The sequence below is a fragment of the Acinonyx jubatus genome, chromosome A1 (assembly GCF_027475565.1).
Source record: "Acinonyx jubatus isolate Ajub_Pintada_27869175 chromosome A1, VMU_Ajub_asm_v1.0, whole genome shotgun sequence".
NCBI lineage: Eukaryota > Metazoa > Chordata > Mammalia > Carnivora > Felidae > Acinonyx > Acinonyx jubatus.
This window is the reverse complement of record NC_069380.1, coordinates 214,676,104-214,693,767: the sequence shown is the minus strand read 5'-3', so window position 1 is coordinate 214,693,767 and position 17,664 is coordinate 214,676,104. Positions and strand designations below refer to the sequence as shown.

General features: G+C 35.4%; 1 protein-coding gene and 1 non-coding gene across 3 annotated transcripts in view; both read right to left on the bottom strand.

The window, feature by feature from the left end:
- The window catches only part of CDH9 (cadherin 9), a 137,844-nt gene that overhangs the window by 98,027 nt on the left and 22,153 nt on the right, over positions 1-17,664 (bottom strand). The window lies entirely within an intron of this gene.
- On the bottom strand, positions 6,345-6,451 carry LOC113594847 (U6 spliceosomal RNA). The gene has a single exon (XR_003415301.1). It is a non-coding gene; the product is annotated as a U6 spliceosomal RNA (small nuclear RNA).

The following is a 17,664-nucleotide window of genomic DNA, read 5'->3' as shown; positions in this document are numbered from 1 at the left end:
AAGATGTGGTGTATATATATACAATGGAGTATTACTCAGCACTCAAAAAGAATGAAATCTTGCCATTTGCAACTACGTGAATGGAACTAGAGGGTATTATGCTAAGCGAAATTAGTCAGAGAAAGACAAATACCATATGACTTCACTCATTTGAAGACTTTAATATACAAAACAGATGAACATAAGGGAAGGGAAGCAAAAATGATATAAAAACAGGGAGGGGGACAAAATAAGAAACTCTTAAATATGGAAAACAAACTGAGGTTTGCTGGAGGGTTTGTGGGAGGGGGGGATGGGCTAATGGGTAAGGGGCATTAAGGAATCTACTCCTGAAATCATTGTTGCACTATATGCTAACTAAATAAATTATTTTAAAAAATAACAATTATAACATTGCACATAATAGAATATAAAAACATATAAAAATAAATAATTTATATATATATATATATATATATATATATATATATATAATATAAAGAGATGTAAAGACCGTATTTCCAGAATTTTAGAAAGATAATCACAATCTATAAGGTTAGTGAGACTAGATTAGGAAAATAAATAATGGTTGATAACTCCCTGTTATATATGAAAAATGCATTGACTTTCAATTAAAAGAATAGGCACTTTTCCCCAGTGTTGGTCCCCTGAATGGGGATCACAAGGATCAAAACTTATGTATAATCCTTTTATACCCCCTTTGAAGTTTGTTCCAATACTATTATATCTATTCAATATATAACAGGGCTGGGAGGGAAAGGAGACAATTTAGGGGGTATTATTTTGTATATATTTTAATTTGTAGATATGCCTTATAAGCAACTTAGTGTGAGAGATGGAACAGCTAAGTGAGAGAGGTCCATGTTCAGGACTTGTTTAAAATGTTGGCTAATGAGGTATTATTGGTGTGGGGGGCAGGTAGAATTTGATAGTGTCATAAACAAATGACATTTTCAGTCAATATGTTCTTAAAACACTAGAAACTAGATTAAACATTTCCACATTGGTATGAGGAAATGACATAATATACAGCATGAAATTGGGCTATACGAAAGCCTATGGGAATCCACACCATCCTATCACACGAGCACATGCAATAACACTTTAAGCTGAAGGAAAAACACAAAACAAAACAAAACAAAACAAAACAAAAAAACACCTCACCAAGCACAACAGAGAGTCTGTGAACAATGTAGCAAATCAGATGAAGCGAGGGCTTGATGTGGGAAAGAGCAGTTCAATTTCTGTAGGAGACAGAAGAGCACTTAAGTCTCAACACATCTCACAATCTGGTGAACTTCTTAAATACATGAGAAAAGGAGGGGGAAAAAGACAGCAACAAGCTTTATAGAGAATGAGGCAGTATCATTGATAAATAAAATATTCTTCTCAAAAGTAAACTTAAAAAAAATAAAAAAGTTTAAAGAAATGAAAATATTCTTCAGAACTAGTAACAAAGTAGTGGACTTATGTAAGTATTTAAAAAGAGGCACCAATGAATTGTGGGCATGTATTCAGTCACTGTCTAAGAAAAACTGGTAAAAAATCATGCAAACACTGTTCTAGACACTGATGATACAGTAATGAATTAAAGTACCTTACCTTGTAGAAATGTTAGCAGAGGACAAATAGTCATCAACAACAACAAACAAAGTGGCAGACAATTCCAAAACTTACTATAAATTTACACCGATCAAGGCAGCATGATTTTGGCAAAAGAATAGACACATACAATTGAATAGAGTAGAGAATTTGATCCACAAAAATTCAGTAAACTAATATTTGATAACAAGGCAAAGGCAATTCAGTGGAGAAAAGATAGCTTTCTCAACAAACTGCATTCTAGTTAATAAAGTTGCTTCTCCTGAGGATATAGGTTAACAAGTCTCATGCTGCTATACATGTATACTGACACTGAACAATTAAGTAAATAGATGACAGATATTGGGAGTCCGGCTTCTTACAGTTGTTATGGGAATTTACAGATAAGCAAAAGGAGGAGAACAGTGAAATTCATGTGGTGATGGATTAGAATTGGAGGCATTAAGAAAAAGTTGTATACTTTGATATAGTTACAGATGGCTACATATTGAAATATTTATAGATGTGTGCATATGTACAAGTTTGTATAGAATATTTGTTTGTTTTTCTGTCAGCCAAGATGGCCTAGCGCATTGCCACCCAGTACCAATAAACCTAGCACCCAGATCTTGGTTTCTAATACAGTTTTCCAATTAAGTGAACCAGAGCTCCTTGGGGGAAATAGCTGACTCTAGGACTAGACCAAGAAACATATAAGATGAGCTGGGACCATCTTGCAGGGTCTGGAAGTAAAGGGGTGCTTAACAAACACACAAACACCAAAAACATACCATTGACAGGGGTATTTCAAAAGCTCACAGAACAAAAAAAAAAAATGTCTCAATGGCCAAAACTGGATTAATTTGAGCAAGAAACTAAAATATTACATTATAATTACATGGGTAAAATAAATATCCATGCATTCAGATTGATATAAATAAATGATTCAATCAATACATGAGTGAGGAAGAGAAGACAAATATCCCTTAATATGAGTTCCAAATATTTATATAGAAACTCTGCCCTCAAGCAGGAAGATTCTACATTCCCACTATGTAAGTGTGTGATGTACATAGTAACTTCCTTCCAAAGAGTATAGTATGAAAATTGGAAGAAACATTGTTCTTTTTAACTTTATTAATTTATTTTGAGGGGGGAGGGGCAGAGAGAGAAGGGGAGAGAGAGTATCCCAAGCAGGCTCTGCACTGCCAGCACGGAACCTGACACAGGGCTCGAACCCATGAACCCTGAGATCATGACCTGAGCTGAAATCAAGAGTAGGACACTTAACCACCTAAGCCACCCAAGTGCCCCAGAAGAAACAAGTACTTTTATTTTATTTATTATTTATTATTTTTATGTATTTTGTGTGTGTGTAGAAACCTGAGAAACACTATCTCAGCCAGGTATCAAGGTCAATATCAACAATATAAAATCAAGCTGATGTTAAGTACCCTTGACACAATATCAGGAAAATGGCACTTTACCTCCGTGGCCTTCTCCTCCAAGCCAGACTCAGGCTAATTACAGAAGAACATTAGACCGATTCCAATAGAAGGCCTCCCAACACAATACCTGGCCAGTTCTCCCCAAAACCATCTAGGTCATCAAAAGCAAGAGAAGTCTGAGAAACTGTCTTTGCCAAGAGAAGCCTAAGAACACATGACTACTAATGAAATGTAATATCCTAGATGGAATTCTGAAACAGAAAAATTATTAGATACAAAGGAAACCTTAATAAAGTATGGACTTCAATAATAGCAATATATCAAAATAGATCCATTTATTATAAAAAGTTATATATTATACTAACATCATATGTTAATAGTAAATGGAACTAGGTAAAGCATGTATTGGAACATTATGTTCTACGTTCTTTATTTTTCTGTGAATCTGAAACTATTCTAAAAATAAAGTTTAAGAAAAATAAAGTGAGTTTAACAGATAGAGGGGATAAATTATGTGTGTTGGGGGAGGTTCTGTTACTTTTGATAATATGATCAAAGAGGGGGATTCTAGATTACGGTGATATTTGAGCATAAAGCTGAAGGGACTTGGGGAGATAGTTATGAGGATTTCAATGGGAACAGTGTTCCAGAGAAAGGAACTAACAAAATGCAAACACTTAACAGGGAAGGGGTAGGGGAAGAAAGCATGTTCATGTTAGAAGCCTTCATGTCATAGAAAAGACATAAATGTACCTACAGCTGAGTGAACAAGGGGATAATTCTAGGCTATGAGATTCAAGAGGCAACAGACTTCTAGAGTCTTACAAGCCATGATAAGGAGTCTTAGCCTTCATAATATTGAAATCACAGGAGGGTTTGTGGCTGCGGAGGATCCAGACATAACTTAATGTTAAATGGGTAACTCTGACTGGCGTATGGGAAAATAGATTTTATAAGGAAAGAAAGGAGACAGAGAAAATGGTGAGGTGATCCAAATAATCCTGATTAGTGAATGTTCTCATTGGGATGAAATTAACAGAAGTGGAGTAGGTAGGAATGAATCCAAGGCTTTGGCTTGAACATCCGATTAGAGCTGCCATTTGCCCATTAGAGGCGCTGGAGAAGTTTAGGTTGTATGAGGAATTAGGGAATCAAGGTTTTGATTTAGAACATGCTTTATTCAATATCCAAGTGGAGATAATCCACAAGCATTTGGACATTCAAGTCTGGAATTTAAGAAATTGTCAGGACTGACTGAGACTATTGAGTTTCACCAGTGCATTCCAGGGTTATTAAATCCATGAGAGTGGTTGAAATTACACATGCAGTACAAAAATAAGAATACAGTTTCAGTCTCAATGGAAGGTAAGAAAATGCAAATTTTATAATTAAGGTTTAAGGTTACCTGGCTTAATATTTGACAGTGAAAGCCAAAATTCTGAAAAAAGCAAGGATAGTACTGAGTGCTGTTAAGGCATAGCAGGGTGGGCATAGTCCTTGGTATACAAAAAGAAGAATATTAATGATGAGAGTAAAATGCATAAAATTTTGTTGAAAGTAATTTGTGAATAAGGATCAAAGCCTTAGAATGGTTTACAGTGTTTAACGAACAAAATTCTAAGAAAGTTTCTTAAGAAATTAGGCATTTGAAAGAGAGGCTTGGGTATAACCATATTTATCAAAGCATTGTTTAGTATTAGATGTACTGGACCTTTTTTGTTTGCACCTTCAGACGCACTCTCAGTTTTTACTTTGCTCAGTGCAGCAGGAGATAAATTTGTAGGAACTGTGTCAGTGGGCTCACTGGTCCTTGGGTGAATTTAGCCAGTGTGAGGCATAGGCAGGAGATGATGGGTAGAAGGAGATGGAGGTAGTCTTCTCCACACCACACCCTTAATGGGCAGTTGCTTTTCTTTACAATGAGCCACAGCTTCTTTCAGATAGCTGGTGCTCTGTTAGAATAACCGGTACTCTCTCGGAAGTAATGTCTACTCCGGCGCCTTCCTCCTGTAGATCCAGGAGGGGTAACAAGTTTATGCTGCTGTGAATTCTGCCTTGCCACCATCCCTAGTTAGTGCCTTTAACACTGCCCTCACTGTCTATTAAAACAGTCTCAGTCACTGAGTATGTCATCTGTTGCCTGTAAACATTCTGACAGAAACATTGGAGAAATTTGGAAATGAACTAAATGTCTATGAAAGGGGAAGGGTAAGAAAGTCATGCAACTTACATGCAATATAATGACATGATGAAGTCATCAGAACAATCTACATATTAATTCTTCTACCAAATATATACAAAATGCTTACTCTTTTTCTAGGCATTTTTCTAGGTGAAAAGAATAACAGACTCCTTGAGGAGTTTGCATTCCAGAAATATAGTCTTACATACATAAAAAAAACGTTTATTTATGAAACACCCTGAAGAGATCGCTGACATTAGAAGTAATGTTTTCTTTGTTCCCTGTATCTATGAATCTGTTTCTCCTGGGCTTTGGTTGTTGTTTGTTTTGTTTCCTAGATTCCACATATAAGTGAAATCACACAGCATTTTTCATTTCTCTGTCCGACTTATGTCACTTAGTAAAAATCCCTGTGCGTCCATCACAAATGGCAAGCTTCCATTTTTTATGGCTTAGTCATGTTCCATTATGTATGAATATACGTGTGTGTGTGTGTGTGTGTGTGTGTGTGTGTGTGTGTGATATCACATCTTGAATTTCTTCAATCAGATGTCATCTATCGGAAATTAAAGAGAAACTTATTTTCATCTCTCAAATTTTTAATTAGTGGAGAAGGTATGAGTGAATTTCCTGCCTGCGGTTTCACGTCAGCTTCCAGTGACAGAAATGAACATCAGAGTCTGTCAAATGCAAATTAATGAGTGTTTCACATGCCATCAGCCTACACTAAGTCTTTCTCATTTAAGAAAGAGTGCACAGTGCTAAAAATTGTCCATAGTTAACACTGTATTTGGTTTGACAGAGCTTCTTTCTTGAGTTAGGTCTAGAAACCAGTAGTTCAGACAAAACTGTTGGCCTGCTTATGTCTTAGAGTGGGAGGGGTGAAAATGGGGACAGGAGGGTGTAGTAGTAGGATGTGCTTGGCAGTCGGGAGGAGAAGAAGGGAAGTCGAACAGCTGTGGAAGAGCAAATTATAACATAAATGTCCAGACATTTCTAATAATTTTCACAGTGGAGACATAGATAAGTGAACATTTTAATTATTCAATGTTTTAAGATTTATAATTAAATATTTTAAATATTTCAAATATTCACGGGTGTTATGGATTTCATTTTATTTATTATTATTATTTTTTAATGCTGAATGCTTAATGAATTTGTGTGTCCTCCCTGCACAGGAACCAAGCCAGTCTTCTCTGTATTGTTCCAATTGTACTATCTGTACTGCCAAGGCGAGCACGAGAGAATATTTTGGATTTTAAAAAAGAATTTCAGTCTTTTTGTTTCATGAAACTTTTTGTCAATCTGATTACAGGATAATGTTTTTAAATCATTAATTAAGATATGAGACATAAGTATTAAAAAGAAAATCAATCCTATTAAAATACAGCTACCAAAACATTTTAAAAACTGATTTTGGTTAAATAATATATATGCTTCTTGATTAATGCAATAAATTACAAAACCCATCAGCAGATCTATTAGTACCATGGTGTCAAAGAAAAAAATGAACATACGAAGCACTTAGTATGATATTTAATTCCTACTGAGGATAAAATCACAGATACCTCTAATACTTCTGTGTAGTAATACCCATTAACATAATTGGGAGGGATGCTAAATTTCAGTTCGAGAATAGTACAAATATTGATGAAGTATATTTTCAGTTTAAATATATAAACTCAATGTTAAGATTTCTTAGAACTACTTACAAAATTTAAAAAAAGACTTAAATTTTGAAGAATATGTAATTTTGTAATAACATTAGGCAGAAGACTGGAATGAACAGTAAACCTATGGGGAGGACATATGGATTAAAATTCTGAGTTTGTCACTCTCTTAATGAGCTTAGGCAAGTTTATTAATTAGGTTTTATTTTCATTATATCTGGAATGGGAATCAAAAGCTTATCTTATACAGAGATAAAATGATTAAAATCATGTGTATAAAAAGAATCTGAAATATAGTAGATTAGTAATACATAATTATAGTCTTCCTTTCCTTCAAGCTGAAACTATTGATTAGTTCATTAAATAATTATATTCTATTAATGTGCAGTAAAGCAATATGCATTTGCCTGGGAAACTATAAATGAGATTTGAGAAGGTCATTGTAAACTATTACAGTAACCATTTTAAAGGCATAAGCACATCCATGGTTTATTCAAAGTGTTAATCTGGAGTCTGTGGTAGACACTGTGTGTTCCACACGGATACTGTTTACCAAGCCAGTCTACTTACTAGCCAGCTGTTGTTAGGTATGGCTGCTACCTGCTTATAGCTAACTCCTTCTGAGAAATTTTCTGGACTGATGAGAACCACCAAACTAGGGACTTACTCCACTCACCACTATGATCAGTAACAATGAGGGGCAAATAGATCCTTTGCCTCAAGGTGGATCAACTGTATTCCAGAGTCTTCTCTCTGTGGATCAGGCAAGGCTATACTCAATCTGAGAATATGTCTCTATGATCTTTCTTTTTCCTGCTTTTTTCCCTTTTATTACAGTTGTCTCCTGAGAAGCACATTTTCAATCAATCACCTATATCCAAATCCAAGTCTCAGACTGGATCTAGGGAAGCTCGTAAGATTGTACATATATAGTCTGAATGAACTTCTACTCTGTTAGAAGTGAGCCATTCAGTTATTTTTCAAATATTTATTTGGTGCCTACTTTTGCCAGATGCATAGCACACCTTAGATGCTTGAGATGCAAACAAAGACTTCTGCCCTTGTGTAACTTACATTCAAGCAGAAAAAGATAAACACTACCCAATAAATGTAATAAATATGAAAACAGTAGAGAGAAAGTATTCAGTGCTATTGAAAAATAGTAGAGCAATATAGGGGAATCTGAATATAGGGTCTGGGGAAGGGAAGAGAAGTGAAATTCCAGGTTGGCCTCATTGGGAAGGTGTTATTTGAATAAAACTTTGAAGTTAGGGGAACTATACAAGTAGATATGCAAGGGAAATATTTTCAGCCAGAGTAAAAGCCTATAGCAATGAAGTGCCTGGCTTGTTTTAGTTGTGTCTGAGAAAGATAAGTGAAGGGGAGAGTATAGGAAGAGAGGACAGAGTGAGAGTAGGAGGTTTTTTAATGCCAGAAAGGAAAGTATATTAAGAGGTAGTGGCATCAAGCCAAGTGATCAAAACTATGGGGACTGGAAATTGACCATTAGATTGAAACTATAACCTTCACTATGTAATTAATATATTGCAATGCTTTTCGAATAAATATATATTTTCTTTTACCTGGATTATTCAAATGGCCTCTAAATATTCAAATGGTCTAACGTGTAATTCCTAGGACATGCTACAATCTTTGTTAGTGACAAATAAATTTGCAAATATCCTTTTATCTATCTTGATTTCACTTTTCTGTGAAGTTGGCCTGGGAAACTGTTCAAATTTTAAGACTCATACTATTACAACTTATTGTTTGAAAGCATTAACTTTGGAACCTGGATGCCTGGTTTCAAATCACAGCTGTCCTAGTCCTACCAGATGCCTTTGAACTTCCTCCACTTACCTTGCTGTGCATGTTGTATTATTGTGGATTTTTAGGATGCTTTGAGTTAAATTAGCTGATACCCATAAGATAAATGATATATTTTCTGGATATTCAATTTTGAATGGACTATTTAATGCAATGATAACGGTATATTAAAATAATGTTTCTCCCACACACAGCATGTTTATCATAGGTCAGTTAGTGAAGATGGTTCCACCTTATCTTCCCCCCCACCCCAGGATCTCATTTTCAATTCACTTAGGCCAGAAGTTCTTTTATTTTTAATTTATTTCCAGTATAGTTAACATACAGTGTTGAATTGGTTTCAGGTGTACGTTACAGTGATTCAACAATTCTGTATATTACTTAGTGCTCATCAAGAGACGTGTACTCTTAATCCCCTTCGCCTATTTTACCCATTCCCCCACCCTCCTCTCCTCTGGTAACCATCTATTTGTTCTCTATAGTTAAGAGTCTGTTTTTTGGTTTCTCTCTCTTCCCCCCCCCCTTTGTTTCTTTCCTTCAATTCCACAAATGAGTGGGGCGCCTGGGTGGCTCAATAGGTCAAGTGTGTGACTTCGGCTCAGGTCATGATCTCCCAGCTTGTGACTTCAAACCCCATGTTGGGCTCTGTGCTGACAGCTCAGAGCCTGGAGCCTGCTTCAGATTCTGTGTCTTCCTCTCTCTCTGCCCCTCCCCTGCTCAAATGCTGTCTCTCTCTCTCTCTGTCTCTCTAAACAATAAATAAACAATAAAAAATTTTTTAAAAAATTCACATAGGAGTGAAATCATATGGTATTTGTCTTTCTCTGACTCGTTTATTTTGCTTAGCATTATACTCTCTAGATCCATCCAGTTGTTGCAAGTGGCAAGGTTTCACTCTTTTTTATGGCTGAATATATATATATATATATATATATATATATATATATACACACACACACACACACACACATATATGTACATGTATATATAATTATTACTATTATATGCCCATTCATCTGTCGATGGACATTTGGGCTGCTTCCATAATTTCGCTAATGTAAATAAGTCTGCAGTAAACATAATGGTACACGTGTACTTTCAAATTAGTGTTTTCACGCTCTTTGGATAAATACCCATTAGTGTGATTACTGGATCATATGGTAGTTCTATTTTTAATTCTTTGAGAAATCTCCATACTGTTTTCCACAGTGATTGTGCCAGTTTGCATTCCCACAAACAGCGCACAAGGGTTCCTTTTTCTCTACATCCTCGCCAGCACTTGTTTTTTTTTTTTTTATTTTAGCCATCTGACAGGTGTGAGATAGTATCTCATTGTGGTTTTGATTTGCATTTCCCTGATGATGAGTAATGTTGAGCATCTTTTCATGTGACTGCTGGTCATCTATATGTCTTCTTGGGAGAAATGGCTATTCAGGTCTTCTGCCCATTTTAATTGGATTATTTGGGGGGGGTTGGTGTTGAGTTGTAAAGGCTCTTTATATTTTGGATATTAACCTTTTACAAATACGTCATTTGCAAATATCTTCTCCCATTCAGTAGGCCATATTTTAGTTTTGCTGATGGTTCCACCTCATCTTTATCAGAATTTCAGGCTAAGGGAGACAGACATGCTTCTCTCTCTACTTCCACCTTTACCAAGGCAAAAAAAAGTAACTTTGCAAGTGACATTCAGTCATTTAACATCTCCACACACATCAGTTTACACACTTCAATTACACTCCCTTTTCATTGACCAAATCAGGTGAATTTGTCTAACTTCAAAGGTACTGGTGAAATACCTTCCTAGCAAACACTCAGAAGTTAGAAATATCTGGTAAATAACATAGATGATTATGACAATTCAAGCCCTCATTAACCAAATATGAGGCTGATTCTTCCTACGGAGAAAAATGTGCAAACATACCACTCACAAGTTCCATCCAGACTTGTCATCAAGTTCAAATCGAGGGAGTGTGGAAGAAATATAGCATGAAGTAGTTTCTATATCAAATCTACACGAGGCTACTCATGACCAGAGATTAAAAGATAGCATGTGACACAGGGGCAGCATAAGTGCAACAAGTTTTCTCCAGAAAATGATGGCTGTTTTGAAATCCTGTTTGCTTGTCCTACTATTCTGACAGTAGAGTATTAAGCCATAATTAGTTCTTATTCTCCAGTTTTGTCTCTTGAGAGGATCTCCCTTATCTAGTAGTCTTTGTGCCTCTTCATTTTCTGGAATTCTTTCATATTTGTTGACTTCATGGACCACTGCTGAAGAAGGCAGAGTGAATAGTATCACTCTTTGCAAGATGAGCAAATTTCATAGTGAACTTACTGGCCATGCAAGTTGATAGCCCCAGAATCATCTTAACCTCACTCAGACCCAGAGTTTTGGATCTGGCCTGGCAAGACAGTTCTTAAAAACTAAGTCCTCTTTTTCTTTTTGGCTCCAGTTAGTTTCATGTGTCAAGTGTCACTCCATAGAAATATGTTCCATTTAAACATACTTCTTAGATTTTCTATATTTATTTTCTTACCACTGCTCCACAGGTCTTCCTGTGTCTACTTCATTATAGGTTTCTTAGTCTTATTAGGTTTTACTGGACGAAACATAGTTTCAATGTCTTTAACATGAGACAATTTATCTGGTATAAGGATGTATTGAGAACCAAACACTTAACTGGGTCCTTAATTTTGCTGACATAATCTGTTCAGAAGTTTGAAAATAGCCATGACGGTCATTCTTTTGCTTTGCTTTCTGCTACAAAAGTTTCAATCATCCATTTTCAAACCAAACTATTATTTCTTTTTAACAAGGAGCATTGAAAAAGTTGGCTCTTTCACTCAACTTGTTGGTCCATTTATGCCATTTGCATTTCTTCAAATTTTTTGCCATCAAACTGACAATAATGCTCTGAATTTATCTGTTTTCTAATAGCACTTTGACAATACAGGCATGGTGACAAATATGCCCTTCAATTACTCTGATTTCCCACATTTTCCCTTAGGGCTACAAGTTCACTGGGCCCAGGATCTGCGTTCCAAGTTATGACAAATATTACGCTCTTCTATGAAGTGAATTTCCACCTCTTGATCCTCTGATTAGGCTTTCTTTATGGCTGGATAGCCAGGAATTAAGTTAATGCTACAAATTTTAAGATTTCTTATTGTTTTTAGACAACATATCACCTCTAGTAGATATTTATGTACCTGTCATGCTATAGTAATTGAAAACTTACAAAATTGCAGTAGCTTTAGAAACAAATGCATGCTCAGAGTATATGACCACTGTTCTTGTCCTGGGAGACTGTAATAAACCTTATCACCAGGAACCCAAGGCAGGAGAACTTCTATCACCGTACTCCATGACTGCCAAGAGAAGACAGAGGAAACATGGAGAATCCCATGTTGGCCCTTAGGCCTCCCATGCAGAAGAGACACATTTGCACCCACATTTCAGTGGGAAAAGCAAAATATAACCATGGTTATGTCTAAATTCAGAGGTAGGGGAGTAAAACAATCTTATGCTGTGTTTGGAAGAGAGAAATCCAGAAGTATTTGGACAAGAGTTCTGATGATTGCTTCAACAGCCTATGAAAATGCTTGTTCTGGGTTGAATTCTTTCTGCCAAAAAGGTATAGTCAACTCCTCACACATGGTACCTAAAAATGTGAACTTATTTGGAAACAGAGTCTTTGAAGATGTAATCAAGTTAAGATGAAGTCACCCTGAATTAGAGTGGACTTTAATCCAATGGGTCCTTATAAGAAGAGACACAAATATAGAGTGAAGAGGGCCATGTGAAGGAGGAGGTAGAGACTGGAGTTGTGCTACCATAAACCAAGCTATCAGAGGCTGGAAGAAATAAATAATTATTCTCCACTAGAGTCAGTGGACAGAGTATAGACCTGCCAACACCTTTAATTAGATGTCTGGCCTCCATTGCTATAAGATAATACATCTCAATTGTTTGAACCTACCCAGTTGGTTGTATTTTGTTACAGCAGCCCTACAAAACTAACACAGTGCTAATTAGATATAAATGTTTATTATCAATTTGTAATATTTCCTTGAATTTATCAGGTAAATTTAAAAGATTCTTTTTTCTGTTCTTCAACATCATTAAATCCATAACATTAAGGACAGAGAGTTAACATGAAGGATTTTTAAGACCATAAACTTAGAATTGTTTTTGGAAGGCTGTCATATAACTTTTGGTAAGACACTAACCTTCTCTATGTCTCAGTTACTTACTTTGTAAAACAGTTATAATAATAATAATAATAATAATAATAATAATAATAATACTCATTGATTGCTACTAATTCTCTTAAAAGGTTAGAAAAATGTTCAGTTAAGGTTAGATTTTTTAAGTTACTTATGACTATTTTGACTATGATTTTTGATTTTTGACTATGATTTGAAATTGGAATAGGGATTTTTTTCATCCATATATTAAATCATCTTGCTCAATGCAGAGCACAAGATTAAAAAAATATGTTTACTGACTAAATAATTTTGTTTATTTTTTTTAACGTTTATTTATTTTTGAGACAGAGAGAGACAGAGCATGAATGGGGAAGGGTCAGAGAGAGGGAGACACAGAATCCGAAACAGGCTCCAGGCTCTGAGCTGTCAGCACAGAGCCTGACGCGGGGCTCGAACTCACGGACCGCGAGATCGTGACCTGAGCTGAAGTCGGACGCTTAACCGACTGAGCCACCCAGGCGCCCCCTGACTAAATAATTTAAGTTAAATACTTAATGTTCAGTATACTGAATTACATATATTTTATTTTTTTAATGTTTTATTTATTTTTGAGAGAGAGAGAGAGACTGAATGTGGAAAGGGGAGGGGCAGAGAGAGAGGGAGACACAGAATCTGAAGCAGGCTCCAGGCTCTGAGCTGTCAGCACAGAGCTCAATGAGGGGCTCAAACTCATGAACCACGAGATCAGGACCTGAGCCAAAGTTGGACGCTCAACAAACTGAGCCACCCAGGCGCCCCAACATATATTATGTTATTTTTGGAATTCCTTCTTAAAAAGTAATGTAATGTGGAAGAAAATTATATGAGGTACTCTAATATTAAAGTATGAAATCACATATAAATCATGACCATTTATATATATATATATACACACACATATATATATATATATTTTTTTAATTTGTTTTAATGTTTGTTTATTCTTGCGACAGAGCGTGAACAGGGGAGGGGCAGAGAGAGAGGGAGACACAGAATCCGAAGCAGGCTCCAGGCTCTGAGCTGTCAGCACAGAGCCCGACGCGGGGCTCCAACCCCCAAACTGTGAGATCATGAGGGAACTGAAGTCAGACACTTAACCGACTGAGCCACCCAGGCACCCTGTGACCTTTTATATTTAAGCATTTCTCTAATAATCTATTTTTAAACATATATATTTACTTTTAAAATGTGTGTGGTTTTTAAATATATATTTTTATGTTTAAAACACATATACATATTTTTTTTCATTTTCCTCAGCCTATATGAATAAAAACACCAGCAAAATTCCATTTATATTCTTGAAATGCACTGTAAAATGAACTCTGTCAGATCGATAGTAAGGATCTTGTCACTGATGCCAATTTAAATGTTACTATAGCAATTGCCATGGTAATGTTTTCAATTAGTGATACACAGTCACAGCATAACATGGATCTAGTGTATCATTTGGTAACTTCAAAATGGATCTACAGATTATTTGATTTTACCAAATAAGAGCCAAACAGAAAAGAAAGAAAGAAAGAAAGAAAGAAAGAAAGAAAGAAAGAAAGAAAGAAAGAAAGAAAGAAAGAAAGAAAGAAAAACAAGCAACAATCATGGTCTATTCCTAGGTTTCAAATTTCAAATATTCTCTAACTAAAGTTTAAAAGTATTTTAAATCCATTAGCATGTTTACGTTTGCAAATCAGCTATATAAGCACAACACAGTTACAAAAAATTTTACTTAATGAGTCATTGTCAAGATACTGTCATTAAAAAATCCAGGGTTTATATCATCTGGAAAATCTATCTGAAAATAAAGTTACATATAATAAATAGTTACTATTAAATCTCATGGAGGGAAGGAAAATAGAGATGATAATATAACAGTCATTCATTATGGTTCTATCCAGCATTTATTAAGTACATGTCATGGACCAGGCACTCCTCACAGCTTTGGTAATCATTCATTCTGTTTTGAGACAGCTCATGTCTTTCTCTTCCTAGTCCACTGGAATTTTTCCATCTCCATCTTTAAGTTTCCTGGGGCTATTCAGCCAGTGAAATTTGGGTGGGTGTGATGTGTGCTCTATCTGGGAAGAATGTTTATGAACTGCTGCGTGATCTTTTTTCCTCTGCCATACCAAGTATGGCAAGATTTCCCAGCCTAGGACCCCAAATAAAGACAACAAGAGCTTACCCCCAACCCCTGCAAGCCAACCTGTGATGGATATATAATGGGAGAGAAAAAGAAAATTTTTGTTTGAAACTTCTTGCACACCCTAGGCCTTTATAACTGATGCATATATCTTAAATCACAGAAATTGCTGAAATCACACTCTCAAAAATCTATTTGATGAAGGCGCTATTGTTCAGATTTTATACATGAAAAATATGAAAGTTCACAATGTTTAAATAAATTGCCCAAGGTAAACATCTGTTAGGTGGTGAGGGAGAAAATAAAAATCACGTCTGAGAGCTGACAGCTGGTACCTGGCCTGCTGACTAAGAGCTATGCTATAGTTTCCCCTGCTGAACACCAATTGAACAGAATATCATCATCAGATGAACTCACTCAATAGCTGTGAATGGATAAGGCAAAAGCAGAGACACTAGGTAGCCCCAAAATGACCAAATATCTTTCTTTCTTGGTTACTTTTTCAAAGACAATCTCAAACTGTTTTTTCCAGCTTTCTATATAGAAGATAATATACATCTATAAAATTGCCCTGATTTCCTGATATGACCTAATCAAATGCTGATCTCTGCTTTCATAAGCACTTCCCAAATATCCTAGCATATTCCCAAATTCTGTAATAAGCCTATCCTAACTCTCTCTGACCAAATTACTTCCAACTTCCCCATGATGGGAAGTGTGCCTTGTTGCAGGAAGTTAATACACCTAAGTTTGACACAACTGTATTATTCGTGATTTTTTGGACATTGGACTTTTCCAATGGTAATTGAGACTTATACTAGGGGAGTCTGGCTCTAGTATCCATAACACACCACTGTGCTGAATAAATCTGAATAAAACAGTATGGATATTGATAATTAATAAAGTAATTAACATAGGTTATTTCGTTTCTTTTAGTGAACTACTCAAGGGATTTGAATTAAAACAATATGTCAAGGAACATTGTAGTGAAATCAGCACTGATAGGATTTATTGGTGTGTGTCTGTGTGTGTGTGAATTTATAAGGAAATTTTGTTAAGGAATAGGTTTACTTCCCACCCCCCTGCCCGAACCTCACTTGCAGAGGCTTGCATCAATTATACTCCCATCTTATGAGCCATAATTATTGTTTGTTCATACAAGGATCTCTTATTTCATTGATTTAATTTTATTTTTATTCCTATATTCTACTCTCAGCTACCCCCGTTTTCCTGAGAGTTTCCAATAAATAAGAACCTGTGAATCAAAAGTATCTTGCATTAAAAATTAATTACCCTTATCATGTACCCAGGGGTTTGTGTAGAATTATGATCTGATTTGATGGAGGAATAATGGATCAAGAGTTCAAATGACTCAATGTGCTTATTTTATGCCTATAAGATGGGATGTAATGGAATACCTAACTGTAGGTACTATTTCAACAATTTGAACATGTTATCTTTCACTTTACACATATTACACACATTGCACATAATTGAATCTATCTTTTTAGGGACTGTAAAGTTACAAATGCTTAAAATTTAGTTAGAAATCCTGCACAAAGAGGTTAATAAAGGACTGAAATATCTCTATAACCCACTGCATTCCCAAGGGAGAGTATTATTCTCACCTTAAAAAATCATACTCTTACTACTAATCTTCATTAGGACATCTTTCTTTGCTATAAAAGGAAAACTAAGAAGCAAAAATGCATCCAAGTTAATCTAAAATTAGGCCTAGCTGAATTTCCTTACACCTCTTGCTATGGATCCTTCTCTGTAGGAAACTCATTTAAATCTGTCACACGAGAAGACCAGTTTATTTTTATTTTTTTCATCATATATTTGCCAAAGGAACATATGTTTGCTGCTTAAATAACATCATTAAGCATCAGAGATATGAAGTATATTCATCAAAGCCAAAATCAGATTCTCAAATATGGCCTCTTAGGAAGGAGCCTGTTACTAAATATACATTCTAGAATGTATGCTTTGGTTACTTGGACATTAATAGTGAGTCACAGAATTATTTAATTATTGTTTTTATTGCATAATACTGTGACCATATACTCTGCCACATACTTGACACAGCTTATCTTTTCTAATAGGATTCTGTTTACTAAGCCTCTAAGAGTAACTTTTGTCAACAACACTGTGACTCAGGATATTCAGTATGTCATAATCTCCTGATAGATAATAACTCAATGAACAATCATTTTTAGTTCATGATTTTGTCATCCTAATCTAATGAGACCATCATCATCATCATGATTTTCATCAACATCATCATCAGAACTAATGTACGTAAATAGGCAGAGGAAATGTATAAAGACAGATACAACATCTACTGACATTTTATATAATTTTTATTAGTCAGCTAATCTATCCTTTAACATTTCTACATTTTACAGATTTTGAGCAATTTATTTTTCCCTTAATTGCATCCATCCTCAGAAGTGGATATTGTAGCATCTCAATAAATCTCTAACAGACAGTACCAGCATATGAGTACCTACTATTAGTAAATTTATCTTGTTTTTTTTCCCCAGAACTTTGATGCACTGTCAAGTG